General features: G+C 36.9%; 1 non-coding gene across 1 annotated transcript; it reads right to left on the bottom strand.

The window, feature by feature from the left end:
- Positions 1-15,181: 15,181 nt before the first annotated feature.
- Positions 15,182-15,288, bottom strand: LOC112765756 (small nucleolar RNA R71). Its single transcript, XR_003183900.1, has one exon. It is a non-coding gene; the product is annotated as a small nucleolar RNA R71 (small nucleolar RNA).
- Between the last annotated feature and the right edge of the window lie 2,545 nt (positions 15,289-17,833).

Below are 17,833 nucleotides of genomic sequence, written 5' to 3'. Positions count from 1 at the left end.
TTTAACTTACACTAAGAAAATAACGAGTTAGAACCTCTCAAAATAATTTGCAGTACTTAAGAAAATATAATATCCTTAAAAGAAATTATGAAACAAAATAAACTCGGAGCAGCTGGCTTGATGAGCACATGAGTGCATGAACTACGGTTTTGTATGAAAACTAAAATTAGATTAAATTAAAGAGAATAGTTCAGCGATGAGACGACTAGCTTTAACTGAATATAGGGTATACAAGGAAGTTAAGAAAGCCATAGAATTGAAGCATATGATTTCATTAATTTTTAGGATACTTTTCTTTCAATTTTTTTTTCTTTTTAAAACAAAAGTGAAGAAGAAAGTGGCTTTGAATGTGTAAAAAAAATTATAAAGAAAAAGTGGAGAAAATTATTTCAAGTGGTTTTACTAACTGTCTAGCAAAGAATTTGTTCCATTAGAATCTTAACAACGTTGTGGAGTTATTTTTTAGCCCACCCGTTTATAGATATTGTCCGTTTTTATCATTCTGATTATGAGAGTTTTTGTTCTTGATTGATAGAAATACAAGAAAAGAATCAGAATGTGTGATTGCATATTGTGTGATTCATTGATACAAGGAGATTATTTATACAACAATTTTAACAATAATGTTAACAACTGTACTAACTAATCCACTAATTTATCAACTAATATTAACAATTCTGCTATCCTAAATCTAATTCACTAACCATATTTTAATATTTTTTTTCTCAAACTCAACTAAGAACTAAAAAGACCATTTTAAATTTGGACAAAAATAAGTAGAATGATAAACTTTGGTAAAAATATCAGCCGTCTAATATAGTTTTAACAGGGATTAGATGAATAATACCAATAAAAAGTCATTATCGTATAAAATGACAGTCATTCTTAATGTGTTTAGTTCGCTCATGAAAGGTATCATTATGGACAATGTGAATAGCACTTCTGTTATCACAATAGAGATTAGTAGAAGATTGAGTAGCCCCCAAATCCTCAAGAAGCCAATGAATCGCAATGACTTCAGCAGAAGTGTCAGCCAGAACATGTAATGACACGTCATCTTAAGTGATTTTTGAACTCCTTATCTTATTCATTTTCTTAGGTTTTAATCAAATTTCTTATGTTTTTTTAAAGAAAATTAATGAATAATCAAATATTTTGAGTTGTGATATTATTTTTATGTTTTCATGAGTTTTTGTCTCAAAAACAAACAAGAATCAAAGCTTTTTGATAAGAAAAACACAAGTACAAAAACATTGTAGCCTAAAGAGCAAAATTGTGCCCTAAGAGAAGAAATAGAGCCAAAACACGTAAGGAAGCACGTCTGGCAGACCACCCCACGCCCGGCGGACCATTCCCATGCATGGCAAACTTCCCTGTGCCTGGCGGACATGCCCTACGCCCGACAGACCTTCCTTGCTCCTTCCTTCTGCCGGGCGTCCTCCAGGACTCCAAATCACACACGGAAAGACATCTTGGGCTTATGCCTAAATCCATCTATGCTTAAAGACCATTAAAAACTCTCAAGATTCAATAATTAAGACCCAAACTTAATTATTCACATCATTAGAAGTCTTAATCATATCCAAAACCATTGAAGACTCTAGAAGATTAGTTACTAAATCTTTCTAGAAACATAAGAGATTTGGATGTTAGAATTTGATTTGAATTATTATTTTGAATTTAAAATTGAAGTTAGTAAAGTAGTTATCTTATCTTTCTCTCTGAGAGATAAAATTAGGATAGTTTGAATTTGAATTCTAGAATTTAGGATATAAATAAGTGAACTTAGTTCACAAAGAGGATATTCCGTTCCTCAGCATGTTTCCTTCTTGTTTTTCTTTTACTTTTCCATGGGTAACTAATCCTTTGTAAAAGGGTTAGGAGCTCTATTTATGTTTTCTGTGGGTTATTAATCTAACTTTATTTTATTTTGAAGTCTTGTATTGATCTATTTTATGATTGAGTTATTCGTTCTTCATTCGGATTACTGGTATTGGAAGGTATGCTAATCTCTTTTGAATTATTTTACTATAATTGAAAATTTTAATATTTGAATTAAAACTTGAAAACTCTTTCATATGACTCTTTGAATTTGTTTAAGAATAATGATTTAATTAGTGTACCACATATACATGTGGTACACGGAATTGTGATCACACTTTTCACAACTCTGCACAACTAACCAGCAAGTGCACTAGGTCGTCCAAGTAATACCTTATGTGAGTAAGGGTCGATCCCACAGAGATTGCCGGCTTGAGGCAAGCTATGGTTATCCTGTAACTCTTAGTTAGGAGATTAGTGGTAAAAAAAGATTTCGTTTGTAAAAAGTAAAAGAGCATGAAATGAATGATACTTGTGATTTAGTAATGAGGAACAGGTTGAGGTTCCGGAGATGCTCTGTCGTCTGAATCTCTACTTTCCTACTGTCTTCTTCTCTAAACACGCATGACTTCTTTCCATGGCAAGCTGTATGATCCTCTCAGTGAAAATGGTCCAGCTACAGTTTCTGTACAGCTAATCAACTGTCGGATTTCTCGTCTCGGATGAAAAATACCAGGCACAGCTACCGCACGGCTAATCATCTGTCGGTTCTCACTTGTGTCAGAATAGGATCTCTCTATTCTTTTGCACACTGTCACTGCGCCCAACATTCATGAGTTTGAAGCTCGTCACAGTCATCCCGTCCCAGATCCTACTTGGAATACCACAGACAAGGTTTAGACCTTCTGGATCTCAAGAATGCTGCCAATTGATTCTAGTCTCTACCACAAAGGTTCTGATCTCACGAGTTTGAATGCTCTGTTGTCAGGAGATGCAAGTAAAACTCATGGATTAGAAACCCAAGAGATACGCACTCAAGCTGTCACTCAATGACTACGTTGAGCTCAGATAGAACGGAAGTGGTTATCAAGCTCGCGTTCATAAATTTGAGAATGATGATGAGTGTCACGGATCATCACATTCTTCATATTGAAGTACGAGTGAGTATCTTAGAATAGAAGCAAGCGTGATTGAATAGAAAACAATAGTAATTGCATTAATCCATTGAAACACAGCAGAGCTCCTCACCACCACCTATGGGGTTTAGAGACTCATGCCGTAGAAGATACAATTTGAGATGTAAAATGTCATGAGTTACAAAATGAATCTCTAAAAGTGGATTTTATACTAAACTAGTAACCTAGGTTTACAGAAAATGAGTAACTAAGTGCAGATAGTGCAGAAATCTACTTTTGGGGTCCACTTGGTGAGTGTTTGAGTTGAGCTTTAAAGCTTTCATGGGAATAGGCCATTCTTGGAGTTAAACGCCAGCTTGGGTGCCAGTTTGGGCGTTTAACTCCAGTTTTGGTGCCAGTTCTGGCGTTTTACGCCAGAAAAGGGTCTCTGGCTGGCGTTTAACGCCAGTTTGGGCCATCCACTCTCGGGAAAAGTATGGACTATTAACATAGCTGGAAAGCCCAAGATGTCTACTTTCCAACGCAATTGAGAGTGCGCTAATTAGGCTTTTGTAGCTCCAGAAAATCCACTTCAAGTGCAGGAGGGTCAGAATCCAACAGCATCTGCAATTCTTTCTCAGCCTCTGTATCAGATTTTTGCTCAGGTCCCTCAATTTCAGCTAGAAAATACCTGAAATTACAGAAAAACACAAACTCATAGTAAAGTCCAGAAATGTGATTTTTTCATAAAAACTAATAAAAATATACTAAAAAGTAACTAAAACATACTAGAAACTATGTAAAAACAATGCCAAAAAACGTATAAATTATGCGTTCATCACAACAGCAAACTTAAATTGTTGCTTGTCCCCAAGCAAATAAAAATAAAATAGGATAAAAAGAAGAGAAAATACAATAAATTTCAAAATATCAATGAAGCTCAGTTCCAATTAGACGACCGGGACTAGTAGCGTTTTGCTTCTGAACTGTTTTGGCATCTCACTTTATCATTTGAAGTTCAGAATGATTGGCATCCATAGGAACTCAGAATTCAGATAGTGTTATTGATTCTCCTAGTCTAGTATGTTGATTCTTGAACACAGCTACTTTATGAGTCTTGGCCGTGACTCTAAGCATTTTGTTTTCCAGTATTACCACCGGATACATAAATGCCATGGACACATAACTGGGTGAACCTTTTCAGATTGTGACTCAGCTTTGCTAGAGTCCCTAGTTAGAGGTGTCCAGGGTTCTTAAGCACACTCTTTTTTGCTTTGGATCACGACTTTAACCACTCAGTCTCAAGCTTTTCACTTGGACCTTCATGACATAAGCACATGGTTAGGGACAGCTTGATTTATCCGCTTAGGCCAGGATTTTATTTCTTTGGGCTCTCCTATCCACTGATGCTCAAAGCCTTAGATCCTTTTTACCTTTGCCTTTTAGTTTAAGGGGTTACTGACTTTTTTTGCTTGCTTTTTCTTTTTCTCTCTTTTTCTTTATTTTTCACCTTTTTTTAATTTTTTTAGCAAGCTTTGTGTTTTTCACTGCTTTTTCTTTCTTCAAGAATCAATTTTATGATTTTTTAGATTATCAATAACATTTCTCTTTTATCATTATTCTTTCAAGAGTCAAAAATTTTAACATTCATAAACTTCACTATCAAAAATATGCATTGTTCAAGCATTCATTTAGAAAACAAAAAGTATTGCCACTACATCAAAATAATTAAACAAATTTCAAGATAAATTTCGAAATTCATGTACTTCTTTCTCTTTTTCAGAAAACATTTTTCATTTAAGAAAGATGAAAGATTCATGGATCATTCATAGATTTAAGACATAGACACTAAATAGTAATGATCATGTAATGAAGACACAAACATAGTCAAAACATAAAGCATAAAAAATGAAAACAGAAAAGAAAATAAACAAGGAGATTAAAAAGTGGGTCCACCTTAGTGATGGTGGCTTCTTCTTCCTCTTGAAGAACCAATGGAGTTCTTGAACTCCTCTATGTCTCTTCCTTGCCTTTGTTGCTCCTTTCTCATGGCCTTTTGGTCCTCTCTGATTTCATGGAGGATGATGGAGTGCTCTTGGTGCTCCACTCTTAGTTGCTCCATGTTGGAACTCAATTCTCCTAACGAGGTGTTGAGTTGCTCCCAGTAATTGTGTGGAGGGAAATGCATCTCTTGAGGCATCTCAGGGATTTCTTGATGAGGGACTTCCTCATGCTCTTGTTGAGGTCCATGAGTGGGCTCTCTTGTTTGCTCCATCCTTTTTCTAGTGATGGGCTTTTAAGATGAATCTCTCCATCTCCCATGACTCAGAGTTGGAAGCAACTTCCTTTCCTTTCCTCTTTCTAGAGGTTTCTTCAGCCTTAGGAGCCATTAATGGTTATTGAAAAACAAAAAGCAGAGCTTTTCCCACACCAAACTTAAAAGGTTTGCTCGTCCTCGAGCAAAAGAAGAAAGAAAAGAGGAGAAGAAGAAAAAATGGAGGAGATAGATAGGTATTTTGAATTCAGCCAAGGGGGTTTAAGTGTTTATGATGTGTGAAATTGAAGGTGGTAAGGAAGAGTATTTATAGGGTAAGAGAGAGGGAATTCGTGTAAGAAGGGGTTGGGTTTGGGAGGGAAGTGTTTTGAATTTGAAAGGTAGGATAGGTGGGGATCCTGTGGGGTCCACAGATCCTGAGGTGTCAAGGAATTCTGGTCCATGCACCTTTTTGGCGTTTAAATGCCCCTGGACAGCCCTTTCTGGCATTTAAACGCCAGTCTGCCGCCTTTCTTGGCGTTAAACGCTAGGATGATGCCCCTTTCTGCCGTTTAACGCCAGCCAGACATCATTTTCTGGCATTAAACGCCAATCTGTCTGCCAATTCTGGAATTTAATGCCAGCCAGACACTATTTTCTGGCGTTAAATGCCAGTCTGTCTGCCCGTTCTGGCGTTTAACGTCCAAAATGCTGCCAGACTGGGCGTTAAACGGCCATTCTGCTATCCTTACTGGCGTTTAAACGCCAGTAAGCCTGTCCTCCAGAGTGTGCTATTTTTGATGCTGTTTTTGATTCCGCTTTAATTCTGCAGCTATTTTTGTGACTCCACATGATCATCAACCTAAAGAAAATATAAACTAACAATAGAGAATGAAATAAAAAAAGTAATTAACATAGATAAATAAGATTGAGTTGCATCCCAATAAGCTTTTCTTTAATGTCAATAGCTTGACTTTACTGAGCTTTAATCTAGTCTCAGTCTTGAGCATTCTTGCTCATCATGGCCTTTAAGATAATGCTTGACTCTCTGTCTATTAACAATGAACTTTTTGTCAGAATCAATATCCGAAAGCTCTACATATCCATATGGTGACACACTTGTAATAACATATGGTCCCTTCCACCGAGATTTCAATTTCCCAAGGAACAATCTGAGCCTAGAGTTAAACAGCAGAACTTTCTGTCCTGGCTCAAAGACTCTAGATGACAGCTTTCTGTCATGCCACCTTTTTGCTTTCTCTTTGTAAATTTTAGCATTTTCGAAAGCATTGAGTCTGAACTCCTCTAGCTCATTCAACTGGAGTAATCTTTTCTCTCCAGCTACCTTAGCATCAAGGTTTAGGAACCTGGTTGTCCAGTAGGCCTTGTATTCCAATTCCACTAGTAGATGACAGGTTTTCCATACACAAGCTGGTATGGAGAGGTCTCTATAGGAGTCTTGAATGCAGTTCTGTATGTCAGATCTGAAACTACTCAATACACTAATCACGACATCGAATGGAAATAAAGGTAATTAAAATAATTAATTTTAAAGCATAGAAAACATGTTTTTCACAAATATCACATAATAAGGAAGGGAAAGTAAAACCATGTAATTTACATGAATAAGTGGGTGGAGGATTGAATAAATCACTCAAATTAAGTATAGAATATATCATAAAATATGGGTTTATCAATGTCCACAGAGCATCATCCAGACTTCTTGCCCAATCCCTTCTACGGGTACCTACAGTCCGTTCCAGGATTCGTTTTAGTTCTCTATTTGAGACTTCAGCCTGCCTATTTGTCTGTGGATGATATGGAGTTGCCAATTTGTGGTTAATTCCATATCGGATCAGAGCAGAGTCAAGCTGTTTATTGCAGAAATGAGTGCCTTCATCACTGATCAGTACCCTAGGGACACTGAACCTGCTGAAGATATGCTTCTGGAGGAACTTTATCACTGTCTTAGTATCATTAGTGGGTGTTACAATTGCCTTTACCCATTTAGATACATAGTCTACTGCCACTAGAATATAAGTATTTGAATATGATGGTGGGAAAGGTCCCATGAAGTTAATACCCCATACATCAAACAACTCAATCTCTAAGATCCCTTGCTGAGGCATGGCATAACCGTGAGGCAGATTACCAGCCCTCTGGCAACTGTCACAGTTACGTACAAACTCTCGGGAGTCTCTATAGAGAGTAGGCCAGTAGAAGCCACATTATTGGAGAACCCTTGTGGCTATTCACTCACCTCCGAAATGTCCTCCATATTGTGATCCATGTCAATGCCATATGATCTCTTGTGCCTCTTATTTAGGCACACATCTACGGATTATTCCGTCTGCACATCTCTTAAAGAGATATGGTTCATCCCACAAGTAGTACTTTGCATCAGAAACCAATTTTTTTGTTTGCTGCCTACTGTACTCTTTGGGTATGAATCTCACAGCTTTATAGTTTGCAATGTCTGCAAACCACAGTACTTCCTGAATGGCAAAGAGTTGCTCATCTGGAAAAGTTTCAGAGATCTCAGTAGGAGGGAGGGACGCTACTGCTACTAGTTCTATCTGGGATAGGTGATCAACTACTTGGTTCTCTGTCCCTTTTCTGTCTCTTATTTCTATATCAAACTCTTAAAGAAGCAACACCCATCTTATGAGTCTGGGTTTTGAATCTTGCTTTGTGAGGAGATATTTTAGAACAGCATGGTCAGTGTACACAATTACTTTTGATCCTACTAAATAAGATCTGAACTTGTCAATGGCATAAACCACTGCAAGCAACTCATTTTCTGTGGTTGTGTAATTCTTTTACGCGTCATTTAGAACACGGCTAGCATAATAAATGACATGCAGAAGCTTGTCATGCCTCTGTCCCAATACTGCACCAATAGCATGGTTACTAGCATCACACATTAGTTCAAATGGTAATGTCCAGTCTGGTACAGAAATGACTGGTGCTGTGACCAGCTTAGCTTTCAGAGTCTCAAAGGCCTGCAGCACTCTGTGTCAAAGACAAATGGTGTATCAGTGGCTAGCAGATTTCTCAGAGGTTTTGCAATTTTTGAAAAATCCTTTATAAACCTCTTATAGAATCCTGCATGCCCCAGAAAGCTTCTGATTGCCTTAACATTGGCAGGTGGTGGTAATTTTTCAATTACCTCTATCTTAGCTTGATCCACCTCTATTCCCTTGTTTGAAATCCTGTGCCCAAGGACAATTCCTTCAGTCACCATAAAGTGATATTTCTCCCAGTTTAAAACCAGGTTACTCTCTTGGCACCTTTTCAGAACAAGTGCTAGATGGTCAAGACAGGAGCTGAATAAGTCTCCAAATACTGAGAAGTCATCCATGAAGACTTCCAGAAATTTCTCTACCATATCAGAGAAGATAGAGAGCATGCACCTCTGAAAGGTTGCAGGTGCATTGCACAGACCAAATGGCATCCTTCTGTAAGCAAATACTCCAGATGGACATGTGAATGCTGTTTTCTCTTGGTCCTGAGGATCTACTGCAATTTGGTTGTAACCAGAATAGCCATCCAAAAAGTAGTAGTATTCATGACCTACTAATCTCTCTAGCATCTGGTCTATGAATGGTAAAGGAAAATGATCCTTTATGGTGGCTGTATTGAGCCTTCTGTAATCAATACACATTCGCCACCCTGTAACTGTTCTTGTAGGAACCAGTTCATTCTTTTCATTATGAACCACTATCATGCCTCTTTTTTTGGGGACAACTTGGACAGGACTCACCCAGGGGCTATCAAAAATAGGATAAATAATCCCAGCCTCTAGTAACTTAGTGATCGCTTTCTGCACCATCTTCTTCATGGCTGGATTCAGCCACCTTTATGGTTGAACCACTGGCTTAGCATCATCCTCCAATAGGATCTTTTGCATGCATCTGGCTGGGCTAATGTCTTTAAGATCACTTATGGACCACTCAAGAGCTGTCTTGTGCGTCCTTAGCACTTGAATTAGTGCTTTCTCTTCCTGTGGCTCTAAAGCAAAGTTTATGATTATCAGAAAAGTGTCATCTTCTCCCAGAAATGCATATTTTAGGGATAATGGTAGTGGTTTGAGCTCGGGTTTAAGAGGCTTCTCCTCTTCTTGAAGATTTTTTAGAGATTCTTCTATTTTCTCTGGTTCCTCCAGATCAGGCTGGACATCCTTAAAAATGTCCTCTAGCTCTGATTCGAGACTCTTAGTCATATTGACCTCCTCCACCATGGAGTCAATAATATCAACGCTCATGCAGTCTTTAGATGTGTCTGGATGCTGCATAGCTTTGACAGCATTCAACTTAAACTCATCCTCATTGACTCTCAAGGTTACCTCCTCTTTTTGGACATCAATGAGAGTTTGTCCAGTTGTTAGGAAAGGTCTTCCTAGAATGAGAGTTGCACTCTTGTACTCCTCTATTTCCAGAACTACAAAGTCATTCGGAAAGGCGAATGGCCCAGCCTTGACAATCATGTCCTCAATTACGCCTGATGGAAATTTAATGGAGCCATTAGCATGTTGGAGACATAATCGGGTTAGTTTGACTTCTTCAATCAAACCAAGCTTTCTGATAGTGGATGCATGTATTAGGTTGATACTTGCCCTAAGATCACATAAAGCTGTCTTGGTAGAAGCATCCTCTAATGTGCATGGTATCATAAAGCTTTCGGGATCTTTAAGCTTCTCTGGTAAGCTTTTTAAAATGACTGCACTGCATTCTTCAGTGAGAAAAACTTTTTTAGTCTCCCTCCAATCCTTCTTATGACTTAAGATCTCTTTCATGAACTTAGCATAAAAGGGTATTTGTTCAAGTGCCTCTGCAAACAGAATCTTTATTTTAAGATTCTTGAGATAGTCTACAAAGCGAACAAATTGTTTATCCTGTTCCGCTTGGCGGAGTTTCTGAGGATAAGGTATCTTGGTTTTATATTCTTCAACCTTAGTTGCTGCAGTTTATTTCCTACAGAAGTGGTTGAAGAAGCCCGTTTAAGGGGGTTGTTATCAACACTTGCAGGTGTCTGATCCCTCACTGGCGTTTGGACGCCAGAATTGGGTGCTGTATGGGCATTTAACGCCAGGTTGCCACCCTTTTCTGGCGTTTGAATGCCAGAATTGGCTGTTGTATGGGCGTTTAACACCGACTTCTCCCCCTTTTTGGCGTTTGAATGCCAGAATCATTCCTCTCTGGGCTCTTACTATCCTCAGAGGGATTTTGTTCAGTAGTTTGGTCATCCTTTGTCAGTTGTTCCTTTCTTGGCTCTCTGCTGCTTTGAGTTGAGACATTTAATGTCTTTCCACTCCTTAAATGAACAGCTTGGCACTCTTCTGTTATCTGTTTAGATAGCTGCTGTCTTGTCTGATCCAATTGCGCTTCCATATTCTTATTAGCATTTTTGGTGTCTTGTAGAATCTCTTTAAATTCTGCTAACTGTTTTGTTAGAAAAAGCAATTGCTGATTTAGTTCAGCAACTTGTTCTGGAGGACTAAGTTCAGTAGATACTGCTTTAGCCTCTTCTTTCATAGAAGACTCACTACTTAAGTACAGATGCTGATTTCTAGCAACTGCATCTATGAGCTCCTGAGCCTCTTAAATTGTCTTTCTCATGTGTATAGATCTACCAGCTGAGTGGTCTAGAGACATCTGGGCCTTTTCTGTAAGCCCGTAGTAGAAGATGTCTAACTGCACCCATTCTGAAAATATTTCAGAGGGGTATTTCCTTAGCATCTCTCTGTACCTCTTCCAGGCATTATAAAGAGATTCATTATCCTCTTGTTTAAAGCCCTGGATGTGCAGCCTTAGCTGTGTCATCCTTTTTGGAGGGAAATATTGATTCAGGATTTTGTTTGACAGTTGTTTCCATGATCTTATGCTGGCTCTGGGTTGGTTTTTTAACCACCTCTTAGCTTGATCTTTTACAGCAAATGGAAACAGCAATAATCTGTAGACATCTTGATCTACTTCTTTATCACGCACTGTGTCAGCAATTTGTAAGAACTGTGCCAGAAACTCAATAGGTTCTTCCTCTGGAAGACCGGAATACTCGCAATTTTGCTGCGCCATGTTAATGAGCTGAGGGTTTAGCTCAAATTTGCTGGCTCTGATGGGAGGTATACAGATACCACTCCCATATGAAGCAGTAGTGGGGTTAGCATATGACCCCAGAGTCTATCTGGACTGTTCATTTCCACTTAGGTCCATGATGGAGAAAGGGAGATGATGTGGATAAAAATATTTATTTATTTATTTATTTTTGAAAACCGAAATTAAAAGAAAATAAAATAAAATAAATGAAAAATTGAATATAAATTCGAAAAAACACAATTAGAAGAAAAATAAATAAAAGAAAATTAAAAACTAAAATAATTAATTAATTAAAAAGATTTGAAAAATTGTGGGTGTGAATTTTCGAAAAATGAAGAGAGAGAGTGGTTAGGAAGTTTTGAAAAAGATATGTCTTAAAATTAAAGATACTTGTAAGAAACTAAATAAAAGAAAAGATTTTGAAAAAGATATGATTTTAAAATTTTAAAGATTGAAACTTTCTTAACAAGAAAATACCAAGCTTAAAATTTTTTAATCAAAATAATAAACTAAGACAAGTAATTCGAAAATTATATATAAAAAAAGGAAAAAAATTTTGAAAAATTTTATAAAGGATTATCGAAAAATTATAAAAAGAAAATTGAAAAAGAATTTGTTTTGAAAAAGGATTTAAAAAGATAAATTTTAAAATTGAAAATTTGACTTGACTAACAAGAAATTACCAAATTTAAAAAATTTTGACTAAGTCAACCTAAGGAATTTGAAAATGATGATTAAATTAAGGAAAAGATAGTTTTTATTTGAATTTAATGAGGAAAGATAAAAACACTAAAATGACATCAAACTTAAAATTTTTAGATCAAAACAAAGAAAACAAACAAGAAAACTTTGAATGTCAAGATGAACACCAAGAACACTTTAAAGCTCAAGATGAACACCAGGAACAAATTTTGAAAATTTTTAAGGAAATAAAGACACAAAATAACACCAAACTTAAAAATGTTTATACTTTGGACACTAATAATTCAAAAATGCACAAGAAAAATAAGGAAAGGACACAAGACAAGAAAAAATAAAGATCAAACAAGGAAAATAAACAAGAACAACTTGAAGATCAAGAAAGAAAACAATGCATATATTTTCGAAAATTTAAGAAAAATTAAAACATGCAATTGACACCAAACTTAAAATTTGACACAAGACTCAAACAAGAAACACAAATTTTTTTTTTCAAAATTATTTTTGAAAAATGAAAAGAAAGGATTTTTTTGAAAGATTTTTGAATTTTTTTTGAAAAGATAATAAAGGTTGAAACAAGAAGAAAATTACATAATCTAAGCAACAAGATGAACCGTCAGTTGTCAAAACTCGAACAATCCCCAGCAACGGCGCCAAAAACTTGGTGTACGGAATTGTGATCACACTTTTCACAACTCTGCACAACTAACCAGCAAGTGCACTGGGTCATCCAAGTAATACCTTACGTGAGTAAGGGTCGATCCCACGGAGATTGCCGGCTTGAAGCAAGCTATGGTTATCCTGTAACTCTTAGTCAGGAGATTAGTGGTAAAAAATGATTTTGTTTGTAAAAAGTAAAAGAGCATGAAATGAATGATACTTGTGATTTAGTAATGAGGAACATGTTGAGGTTCCGGAGATGCTCTGTCATCTGAATCTCTGCTTTCCTACTATCTTCTTCTCTAAACACGCATGGCTTCTTTCCATAGCAAGCTGTATGATCCTCTCAGTGAAAATGGTCCAGCTACGGTTTCTGTACGGCTAATCAACTGTCAGATTTCTCGTATCGGATGAAAAATACCAGGCACAGCTACCACATAGCTAATCATCTGTCGGTTCTCACTTGTGTCAGAATAGGATCTCTCCATCCTTTTGCACACTATCACTGCGCCCAATATTCGTGAGTTTGAAGCTCGTCACAGTCATCTCATCCCAGATCCTACTTGGAATACCACAAACAAGATTTAGACCTTCCGGATCTCAGGAATGCTGCCAATTGATTCTAGCCTCTACCACGAAGGTTCTGATCTCACGAGTTTGAATGCTCTGTTGTTAGGAGATGCAAGTCAAACTTGTGGATTAGAAACCCAAGAGATATACACTCAAGCTGTCGCCCAATGACTACGTTAAGCTCAGATAGAACGGAAGTGGTTGTCAAGCATGCATTCATAAATTTGAGAATGATGATGAGTGTCACAGATCATCACATTCTTCATATTGAAGTATGAGTGAGTATCTTAGAACAGAAGCAAGCGTGATTGAATAGAAAACAATAGTAATTGCATTAATCCATTGAAACATAGCAGAGCTCCTCACCCCCACCTATGAGGTTTAGAGATTCATGCCATAGAAGATACAATATGAGATGTAAAATTTCATGAGTTACAAAATGAATCTCTAAAAGTGATTTTTATACTAAACTAGTAACCTAGGTTTACATAAAATGAGTAACTAAGTGTAGATAGTGCAGAAATCCACTTCTGGGGTCTACTTGGTGAGTGTTTGGGCCGAGCTTTGAAGCTTTCATGTGAATAGGCCATTCTTGGAGTTAAATGCCAGCTTGGGTGCCAGTTTGGGCGTTTAACTCCAATTTTGGTGCCAGTTTTGGCGTTTTACGCCAGAAAAGGGTCTCTGGCTAGGGTTTAACGCCAGTTTGGGCCTTCAAATCTCAGGTAAAGTATGAACTATTATACATTGCTAGAAATCCCAAGATGTCTACTTTCCAACGCAATTGAGAACGCACCAATTGAGCTTCTGTAGCTCCAGAAAATCCACTTCGAGTGCAGGAGGGTCAGAATCCAATAGCATCTGCAGTCCTTTCTCAGCCTCTGAATCATATTTTTGCTCAGGTCCCTCAATTTTAGCTAGAAAATACCTGAAATTATAGAAAAACATACAAACTCATAGTAAAGTCCAGAAATGTGATTTTTGCATAAAAACTAATAAAAATATACTAAAAAGTAACTAAAGCATACTAGAAATTATGTAAAAATAATGCCAAAAAGTATATAAATTATCCGCTCATCAACATGATCTTTAATCACTCTAATATTGAATAAGTGACATATAATTTGGATGAGAATAACTTTTGAAAATTGTGTTTTCTTCTAAGATTTAACTGGATAGGACTAGCTTAAATATGTGACATGTAATTTGACTTAAGGACTACTTTTAAAATCTTATTAGAAACTAAATCAGTTCTTGTGTGTAACTTCTTTAATTAATTAATTGAAAACTATTTCATTAAAGAGAAACTGAGAAACTAAGGAATTGAAAATTAGTTGCTAAAGGTTTGTCGTGAAAGATATTTGCATACTTCAAAATAAGTAAACAAGGTTTGATTTCCCTAAGAGAATAAACATCTCTGAAGCCCTTGACTCTTATCATCATTGTCTTCTCTCAAATCAAGATTCAAGTTCTCTATCCGTAAGTATTCAAGCACTCAATCATTCAAGTTCTAAAGTTCTCAGGAAGACTCAACCTTGCCCTTTTCACTCTAGGTTCCTTTAGTCTAATTAGACATTTAATCTGACAATTGTTTGCTCAATCCTTTAATCCTCATGGGAACAATATCTACTCACCATGGTATTAGTTCAACGATCTGGTGTACTTGCCAGTATCTGTGAGCGTTAATTTTCGCTCATCAAATTTTTGGCGTCGTTGACAGGGATTAATTCAGATTATCAACATAATATCCGATTAAATCCTAACTTAGATCTCGGTTACTTTCTTGTCTTTTAACTCACCTTTAATTTCTTTATTTTCTTCTCTTGCCTTCTACATTCTTTTTCTTTTCCTTTATTTTCGTTATTTTTCTGTAGTTCTGGTATACCGCAAGGTACGTTTGATTTTCTTTATTATTGCACATGTAAGGGGAAGAGGAAGAAAGAATGATGGTTGGTAATAAAATTTTAATCCAATTAAGGAAGGAACTCGCTTCTTTTTTTCAAAAGGAGAGTGAATCATTCTATGAAGCATGGGAAAGATATAAAAGACTATTCAAAGGATGTTCACATCATGCTCTATCCGATTGGCTGATAATCTACTTCTTTTATGATGAGGTCTCTCAAATCTCAAGAACGATAATTGATTCATCAATAAGACGTTCACTACTAAAGAGGACATCTAAAGAGGTATTAGTAGCAATAGCAATTACAGCCAACAATATGAGAAAAGAAAGCCACAAAGAGTTGAATAAGACACACAGCACTGAAGGCTGTTGTGAAACAATCCGAACCTCAATCTAGAAAACTCAATGTCAAGCTAATATTGTTAAAGAAGCACTTGTTGGGAGGCAACCTAACTATTGGTTCATTTTTGTTTTCTCTTCTTTGTTTTAGCATATTCTTCTTTACATTACAACATCAGCCTCTTTTGCATGCATGCATAATAGTTTATTCCACGTTAAAACCAAAAGGGGGGGAGGCATGCCCGACAAATGGATTTCACGGCTGGCGGATGGAGGAGCACAAGAGAGCATGCCCGGTGGCCAACCAAAATTCACAAGGCACCCTTAGCCTATGGTATAGCACATTCCCAGGAAAGGAAACAAACCATGCTTTGAATGCCTAGCTCACCTTTCCCTTAGTTTTTCTAACGGGTTGGACTGGGTCCAAGTTAGGCCCAAGCTCAACATATATAAGTTCATTAATGAACTCATCTTGGCCTCATAAGCACAAAATCCAGCTGCAAGAGTGAAGTGAGAGGGGAGAGCTAAAATACTATTCACTCTCTTCTTTAATCCACCATATCTCAAGCTATGGTGCTCCGATTCACGTAGCGTCAGCGGCTATGTGAAGCTCTCAATAAGCCCTTTACTTTTATCTAATCTTTCTTGGTAAGATTTTGAATTTTTATCTCTTTTTCTTTGCCCTAAGAATTTTGAGGTTTTGGGTTTTGTATTGAGTAAAATTTTGTGATTTTAGGTATTTAGGTACACTCTAGCCTTTGGTTCCTATTGGGTTTAACCCAATCAATCTTGGACAAGGTGAGTTTATTCTCAATCCTTGTGAAATTGTGATTTTGATGAACCCTAGGTTGATTTAGTTATGAATTATGTGTATATAGCTTGAATTTGTGTTGTATGGAGAATGTTAGTGACTTGAATAGCTTGGAAGTGGATTTGGTGACTTAAGAACTTGTGGAAGCTTGATTTGTACTCAATCTTAGGTTTTAGTGCATACTGGGAATAGGCTAATGTATGGTTTCGATTTTCTCTATGTAAAATATAATATTTTTGGACACTTAGGCTATTGACCCATAAGATAGGTTGGATTGAAATGGCTTGTTGAATTAGATGATTGATGATATATGATGACTTGACAAATTTAAATGATTTTGATGAATAATGATGTTGATGTGGATAAATAGTGTTGAATATTGTTGTTGAGTGACGTTAGGATTTTTGCCAGTAAAGAATGTCATAAAAACAGCCGCGTTGTAGATATAGTCTCTAAACCGACAAAAATCCCTTCGTACAAACGTTTTGGTTGTCACAAGTAACAAACCCCTTTAAAATTGATAACCGAGTATTTAAACCTCGGGTCGTCTTCTCAAGGAATTGCAGGGAGGTATGTTCTTATTATTGGCTATGGAGATTGTAAATTGGGGTTTTGGAAGTAAGGTGTGAATATATTATATGACAAGTAAAATAAAATAATAATAGCTGTAAAATAAACCTTTGGCAAGGTATAAGAACTGGAGGTCCTTTCCTAGTTATCCTTATCAATTGTGATGAGAATTGGATTTTTCTCCCACTTTGCTAACCTCTAACTATGAAGGTAAGTTAAGTGGATGAATTCCAATTTTCAATCAACAATGAGTTTGATAACTCTAGAGACACCAATTATTTTACCAAGGCCAAAAGGGGAAAAACTAAATCTACTAGAATAACAATATCCTCAGATTGGGAATAATAAAAAGGAACAATCATAAACTGAAATGCTTCAAATATCATTTAAATAAAATATTCAAATCTTAACATGAAAAAGTTCATAAATTAAATTGGGATAAATAAAAATAAGGAACCTGGGATTGAGAGTCACTCCTAAAACTAAGAGAAGTCCTAAATCCTAATCCTAAGAGAGAGGAGATAACCTCTCTCAAAACTAGATCTAGATCATGGAAAGTGAATTATGAAAAGCCTCCTTATGAATGGATGCATTCCCTCACTTTATAGCCTCTAATCTGTGTCCTCTGGGCCGAAAACTGGGTCAGAAACAATCCAGAAATCACTTCCAGCGCTTTCTGGTCCGTACAGATCGCGGAAAAGTGACGCGGCCGCATGGCTCACGCGGCCGCGCGGGTTGCGTTCCTGCCAGGTCACGCGTCCGCGTAACTCACACGTTCACGTCACCTGGCGTCGGGGCAGCTATGGCAAATTATATATCAAATCGAAGCTCCGGACGTTAGCTTTCCAACGCAACTGGAACCGCGTCGTTTGGACCTCTGTAGCTAAAGTTATAGCTGTTTGAGTGTGAAGAGGTCAGGCTGGACAGCTTAGCAATTTCTCCAACTTATTGTATTCCTTCCATTTTTGCATGCTTCCTTTCCATCCTCTGAGCCATTCT

The sequence above is a fragment of the Arachis hypogaea genome, chromosome 2 (assembly GCF_003086295.3).
Source record: "Arachis hypogaea cultivar Tifrunner chromosome 2, arahy.Tifrunner.gnm2.J5K5, whole genome shotgun sequence".
Classification (NCBI taxonomy): domain Eukaryota; kingdom Viridiplantae; phylum Streptophyta; class Magnoliopsida; order Fabales; family Fabaceae; genus Arachis; species Arachis hypogaea.
This window is presented reverse-complemented; position numbering and strand designations above follow the sequence as displayed.